Source organism: Tamandua tetradactyla, chromosome 26, assembly GCF_023851605.1.
Source record: "Tamandua tetradactyla isolate mTamTet1 chromosome 26, mTamTet1.pri, whole genome shotgun sequence".
NCBI lineage: Eukaryota > Metazoa > Chordata > Mammalia > Pilosa > Myrmecophagidae > Tamandua > Tamandua tetradactyla.
In genome coordinates this window covers 91,693-97,759 of record NC_135352.1, presented here as the reverse complement: position 1 = coordinate 97,759, position 6,067 = coordinate 91,693, and the positions used below count along the sequence as shown (strand labels likewise).

General features: G+C 44.9%; 1 pseudogene; it reads left to right on the top strand.

Moving 5' to 3' along the window:
- The first annotated feature begins 3,477 nt into the window (after nucleotides 1–3,477).
- Nucleotides 3,478–4,375, top strand: LOC143669639 (olfactory receptor 13A1-like; annotated as a pseudogene).
- Nucleotides 4,376–6,067: the final 1,692 nt, after the last annotated feature.

Sequence of the window (6,067 nt, the reverse complement as noted above, 5' to 3'; positions counted from 1 at the left end):
CTTCCTGCTCAAGGTTGATTCATCCCTGCAAAACAGGAGGGTTTCATTTCACTGGTTGTGAACCTGGGGGAAAGTCCTGGGTCCTGGAATCCTCCCTGCATCACAAGGACTTAACCCTGCTGATGTTTAGTGAAGGAGTTTGAATGATTTCTCAACATGAAAAGGGAGGATCTGGGTGATGAAAGAAGAGGGGACTTGCTGACCCCTCAACCCCTTGGGTTCTGCAGCTCAGACAGGGAAGCACAGGGATGGCAGGGGGTGGGGGCCACAGTAGGGGCCAGCCCCTCACCCACACTCCTTTCTGCTGGTCCTCTCTGCGAGCTCTGCAGAAAATGCATCAGGGGTCCCGGGAGGCACAGGGAGGGGGTCACAGTCATGTGGTCTTTCCCGTTTTAGGAAATAAGGCTTCTGCTTTCAATGAGAGTTAATGCAGAGTCTTGCTGTAATTTGCAGATATACTGACCGACTTCAGGAGTAATTCAGGAATCGACGATGTTAGATCCCAGCATCCATGAGCTGAAGCCCCCCAAGCCCTGCTGTATCCCCGAAATCTCCTGTTCCTCGGGCACGTGCTTTCAATTCTCCATGTCATCTCCTTAATGCAGTGTGGATACGTGAAGGCAGAGCCCCTGCCCTGTCCCCAGCAGTTCTGCACACTGCTGGCAGCCACTGGCACCCCTTTCCTGCGGCGCACCCACCAAAACACCTTCATGCTGCCCACATTTCCATACCATCAGGCCAGTGGGACGTGCCCCACAGGTAATCATTGAGTGACTGATCAGGAGTGCTGGGCATTTGCTCCCGCTGGAGAAGCATTTGTTGGCACGTGTGGATGACAGAGTGGCTTTTGGACAGGGTCGTGGTGCTGAAACCAGCCATGACCAGGAGGTTTCTTGTTCTTCCAAGCGCTCCCTGCCCCAAGATCTTTAAAGGGTGGCTATTTGGGTCTCTGGACTAGGCTTGCCAAATTGACACAGGATACCAAGTTCAATATGAATTTCTGATAAACAATAACTTTCTTTAAGAATTTCCCTTGACGTATTTGGGAGATAGCCAAAATATGTTTGTTGTCATCTGAAATTCAAGTTTATCTTGGCATCCCATAGTTTTGTGTGAGAAATCTGCCAGACCCTATTCGAGACACACAGCAGACTCAGTCACTGACCAGTAACCCAACTAACTTCTTTGATTGTGCCATGACACTCAGCCTTGGTGTCTGCAGGATCTTCTGCAGAGAGCAAGAGCATATGCAACCTCAATGTCCATGTGGGGCAGTGGCCATAGGTCTGACTGTCTAGCTCTGCAACCTTCGTTTCACCCTTTATCCTGTGGTTCGGTTAAGTGAATAAAGAAATATCCTGAGCAAATACTGTGTGCCCGTGATTTGAAGATGTGTTTCCTTATTACTCCTTTTGTTTTATTTTAGTGTGGGGAAAGGGTGAGCACTGAATGGAATGCTGCAGTGGAGGCTGCACAAACATTAGTGACTTTTATAGAGCTGAAGCAATTGGAGAAGGTGGAATGGCCATGGAAGAGACATACACTCAGTGTTTATCCTTCAGGGGCATTTGTTCTTTGTACCCCCTAAACCAGCACATCTGCTCTAGAGCAGTTGGAGAAAGTGAATCTTGGGTGGAGAGTGGGCAGGATGGCAATTGGGAGTCCACATGGTATGCACAAGTCCCTCCAAAGAAACTGGAACAAAGACAACATTCTGCAAAACTCTGGTATACAGCACACTTTGCATAGGAAATGGTAAAAAATGTCTTTGTGTGAGTGTGGTAGCTTCCATTTTCATCCTCATTATGAGTTGATGTCATAGAGCCAACCTGCACTGAGCCCTTTACATATGACATGGTATGTAAAACTAGTTGCTTTACATACCCTCAGGTAGGTGTCTACCCCAACTTGGCCCCTGATTCCTAAGTCACAGGTGGACACCTCCATTTGGCTGCACCTACAAATCTTAGAGTGGCTGTCAGGACCCACCTGTCTTACTTAAATGGCATATGAAAATAATTGATATTCATCTGCTGATGGACACTTGGTTTGTTTCCCCCTTTGGGCTTTTTTTTGGCAACTTCCCCTTGAACATTTGTGTACAGGTATCTGTTTGAGTTCCTGTTTTCTTTTCTTTGGGGCATACCTAAAAGTGGAATTGCTGGATTAATGGATAAGAAATTTCTGTTTTGGATGATGAAAAGTTTTAGTAATAGAAAGTGGTGGTTGCCGCATATTGTAAAAGAAATTGATGCCATGTACTGCACACTTAAAAAGGTTAATGTGACAGTTTTATGTTATTTATGTGTGTATATATATTAATAATAGTTTCCTCCCTGCTGGAAGAAGAGCACCTGACCTCAGGTTTCCTGCGTGTTGATGCCTTGTTCCACCCTGATCCACACCTCCTTGCATTCAGATGTTCCCACCATCAGGGAAAAACTGTTGGGCAGTGACTCACAGGCATGTTCTAGACCAACTGCTTTGGAATTTTCTGGACCAGCTCCTGAAAAACAGCATCCTTGAGTGGGCAATCAGAGAAAGGTGTGAGACACAGGTCTGAACTGCTGGATGTGCTCTAGGAAATTGGTAAGTCTCTGTGATGGCTGCTAGTGTAAAGATTCTCACAACCAAGAAGATGGTAGTCTGCAAAGCACTAAGGTTCTTGGAATTCAGAAGGGGGCTCTTCCTAAGTGCTGGGAAGAATCTGCTGCCACATCTCCCTGTGCCCTGAGTCTTGATGACCTGGTGACTTCTCCATCCCTGGATGTCCTGGAGGCTGGTGGGCTCTCCTGGGTGCCAGATTCCTGGAGGGATGGCTTCTGGTCCCTCCGTGCAAAAGGTGTGCGATTTCTATTTCCACACAGTATGCTGCTCTCTGTACCTGCATAGTGCTTGGTCACCTGTAGTGTAGATGTGTGTGTATTTCTTAAGGGGCAGTGCAGAAACAGATGGCAATAAGGCATCAAGTTTCCTCCAGCCACCAAACCTTCTCTATCAGAGTTGCCATTGCATTTTGAGACCTTTGCTCCCCAATCAAGGCCTCCTGTGTAGGGTTGTATCCTGATGAACTGGCTGGAGCATTGTCTCTTCTTCCTCATGGAAGTTGGAGGTTCACGGATACAGGGCCCCATTTGTTCTTGGTTCTGGACCCTGAGAACCCAGAATGTCCACAGCCTGTAACCTAAGGGTTACAGTCAAATGCCTGAAAGGACTCGAGGAAGAGAGCTGCCACCATTCAGCTCTTTGTCAGATACCAGGTCTCAACAAGCCACTGTCTGCCCTTTGCTTGATTTTCCTTTAATCAACTGAACGGTGAATGAATGGAATCACACAGTCCTTGTTTTGTTTTTTTTCAGAAAGGATTACTCATAAAAGGGAATCACTTAATTTTTATTTTTTAGTTAATATCACCCACTCCTGACAAGGAAGAGGCTGGGACTGCACAGCTTCCAGCAGAGGTGACCAGCTTTGCCCATGGCCATTGGGAATGAGACAGAGGTGACCGGGTTCATCCTGCAGAGTTTCACCAATGACCCTGGGCTCCAGGCTGCCCTTTTCTGACTCTTCTTCTCCCTCTTTGAGGGGGCTTTGGTGGGAAATGGCCTGATCATTGCAGCCATCCACTGCACCCCAACCTCCACACCCCCATGTACTTCTTCCTGGTCAATCTGGCCATGCTGGATATGATCTGCACTTTGTCCATCCTGCCCAAGGTCCCGCAGAGCCTGGTGGCAGAGAACACCATCTCCTATGGTGGCTGCATTAGCCAGATGTTCTTCTTCACCTGGTCACTGAAAGCGGAGCTTCTGCTCTTCACTGCCATGGCCTATGACTTCTACCTGGCCATCTGCCAACTGCTACACTACAGCACCCTCATGAGTGGGAGGTTTTACCTTGCCCTAGCAGCCTTTGTGTGGTCCATGAGAATGCTCAATGCCTTCTTGTTCACTGGGCTGGACCTCAGACTCTCCTTCTGTGGCCCCAACACTATTGCTCACTTCTGTGAAATATCCCTTCTGCTGCTGCTCTCCTGGTCCCCAACCTTCATCAACAACATCATGACCATTGCTGCAGACATGTTCCTTTCCAGGATGAACTTCTTGCTCAACATGGTGTCCTATGTCTGCATCATCACCAGCATCCTGTGCATCCGCTCTGCGGAGGACAAGTGCAGGGCCTTCTCCACCTGCTCCTCCCACCTCAGTGTGGTCACCATGTACTAATCCACTGTCCTCTATGCCTGCATATGGCCAGCCCTCGGCTCTGCTGTGCTAATGAACAGGTGGTCACTGTATTGTACACCATTGTGACCCCCACTCTGAACCCACTCATTTATACCCTGAGGAACAAGGAATTCAAAGCATCTCTTTAAAAGTTCTTCCTGCTATTCTCTAAATGCTGCTGTGTGAAGAGGAGAGACTAGGTCTGACATTGGAAGCCCCACACCCTATCCCCTGTGAGAGACATTTAGCTTCACTGGACACATTTGGGAGGCTCTTTCTCCAAGAAATTGTTGCTAGGCTCTTTGTCTAAAGATCTCTTGTATGCATAGAACTGTCACTGTTTGTACTTTGCTTAATGGCTGGTTTATTAATCGTATAAAGTTATTACTAAACCCTTAAGCATTACACAACTCATAATTTGAAACATACATTTTACATTTTGAATTCTCTTAAATGTTGCAACATTTCTGGACTTATTTAATCAAATCCTCCTGTTAATTGGATAACAAGCATAGCATTTTAGATTTTTTCAAATGCTTCAAACCTTTTAAAAACAAAACATGATCAAATTGAGGAAATGATGGCAAAACTCATTAAACCATATTTAATCCTATTATAAAATCCCTGGTATCATATGATTGAATGTTTCACAAACTTTCATGTTTTAGTTTTTACTATGGCTTCATTTTTTGATAGGCCAAAAGGAAAAAGAATACTAGCTTAGACTAGAAGAGGTTACAGTTCTGTTATCGATCCTCTGGTACTTTTTGAGACTCGGGTCTGATTGCAACATCAAAATGGAGTCACACTCAAGCCAGAGGACCTTGGGACTGGCCTCCTCCTGCAGACACTGATTCCATCCAGGATATGAATAGCCCATCATTTGAATTAGCTCTAATCCTTTGCCTGGCACCATGCACGGTGTCCACATGGACATCCTTAGGTAGTTCATGTAGTACATGCAGAGCTGCATGTGTGCAGATGTGTGGGGCTTGGTATCTGGTCCAGTCATTTCACCTCATGGGTTGCAGAAGAGCTCCATCTCCTGAGACCCAAGGAACTGGGTCTTTATGATTGACTCTCCTCTTGAGTACACTTGGCTTTAGAAAGCTCATGTATAGCAAATACTACATAAAGCTAACAGCAAAAACTAAAACTCTGTGTTATTTTATTTTTTGCATCCTTAATAATTTCCTGAGCCTCATTATGAATCACTGTTTTTTCACAGACTCAGTTTCTTCCATTTGATTAAATTGAACTTCTTATTGATGTTCAGCTTGTTATAATTGGCCAGGAGATTCAGTAGTACAGTAGACACATTACATTTTATTTACGTATCTTTCCTTTAGGACACAAGTTAGCTAAGACTTTCTTGCTTCCACAATATAATGACATTAGCAATTGGAGGGCAAAATTGGTTTGTAAGTTCTCCTCTGCCTAAGAATGAAACCATTACCCACTCACATTAGGGACAGAAAAAGATGGGTACTTATGGTGATGGGTTCACCTTGGCATTGCATTGGATGCTAACATTTTATTTTTTTAGAACAAATGCATCATTTTAAAACATTTTCTACAACTTAAATTTTTAGTTTCTCTCACAAACTTAGTTATGTGCCATTTCTTAATGTGAGGTTCCATCACATTCTATGATATTCTCTTACATTTACAGAAATCAGATGTTTCAACCAAGCATGACTGCCTACTGCTACTTAAGTGAGAAGATGGTCCTGAGATGAAAAGGGAAACTGGGTGGACAGACACTGTGGCTCCATAGTGAAAAACCACTTTTCCTTGATTTATGAAGTAATGAAATGATAGGTCTAAAGAAAACAAAATTA